We start from the raw sequence: 1,165 nt of genomic DNA, 5'->3' as shown, positions 1-1,165 counted from the left end.
AAATAGCAGTTACCAGGCTCTGTGCCGATGAAGGCTGCCACGTCACACTGCAAGAGAACGGCCTTAAAAATGTCGTTTCACAGGTTTCGAACCAGCGATAGCTTTTCAGTGCACTAGGGGGTTAGCTTTAACATACGTGAAGGTAAAAATTATGTAGACAGGAGCTGAAAAGGGAGCTTGACTGAGCGTTAGAGGATAACCACCAAGGCGAGCCGGGTGCAGTCTCCTTGGCTCTGTCCCACTGCATGCACAGAGCTGCAGTTCTTGGGTCAGCGGCTCCCAAACCTTTTCTGTTGACCTTCCACAAACTGATTGGCTTTTCCAGACCATCCACAATGAAATGCACGAGCTCTTTGCACACACAGGAGGAGGCCCAGGTTGTGTGAATTTAGGTCTCATATATTGAACTGTGGGACCCCTGAAAACCTGACTGCCTGCGAGGTCACAAGGATAAGCAGAACCTTTGCTAGAGAGTCACTGCAAACGAGCAGGAGAAGAAACCCTGATAAGATGTTCTAGTTTACCTTCAGAGTTACGGCTGCCCAGTGAAGAAAGGTCCTTATCCACAGTTAGGTTCCCACCTTATCATACCAAATGCAACTAAAAAAACCCAAAATAAAATAAAACAGATCAATAAGAATGCACCTGTTTTATTAGCAGAGATTTCCTCATACTATATAGTTTGTATTTTTAACCATCTTTCTGTTTAATTATTCCAGTACAAGCAAGTAAAGCTGGCATCATCACTGAATACAGTGCACTTCCCATCTGTCACTGAACCACCACCACCACCACCACACGGTATAAACACACTTCTTTGAATATTTCTTATTGTACTCTTTAGGGGTAAAGGCTGTTCTCGCCTTCCTCCATTGTCTTTAGGAAGGGGCTCTTTCTAATTCGTCTCTCCAGTTGGTGCCCATTAGTTTTTCCTAGGCAAACATTTCAGACGAGGCCATGCTAAGCTTAAAGTGCATGAACTCGGGGAACGCTAAATCAAAAACCTGATCTCAAAATCTTGCATGCCTATTGCCCCAAATTAATCTCCAGGCTGTAAATGGTTTACAAACAACATCAACATCTACATTTGGTTATCATTTAACTTGAAGTGACTGTAGTTAGCAATTATTGCCCTCTCTTTTATGAAAGCTCAAATTAGAAGATA

The sequence above is a fragment of the Rhinatrema bivittatum genome, chromosome 13 (assembly GCF_901001135.1).
Source record: "Rhinatrema bivittatum chromosome 13, aRhiBiv1.1, whole genome shotgun sequence".
Lineage (NCBI taxonomy): Eukaryota > Metazoa > Chordata > Amphibia > Gymnophiona > Rhinatrematidae > Rhinatrema > Rhinatrema bivittatum.
Note: the sequence above shows the minus strand (reverse complement) of the source record.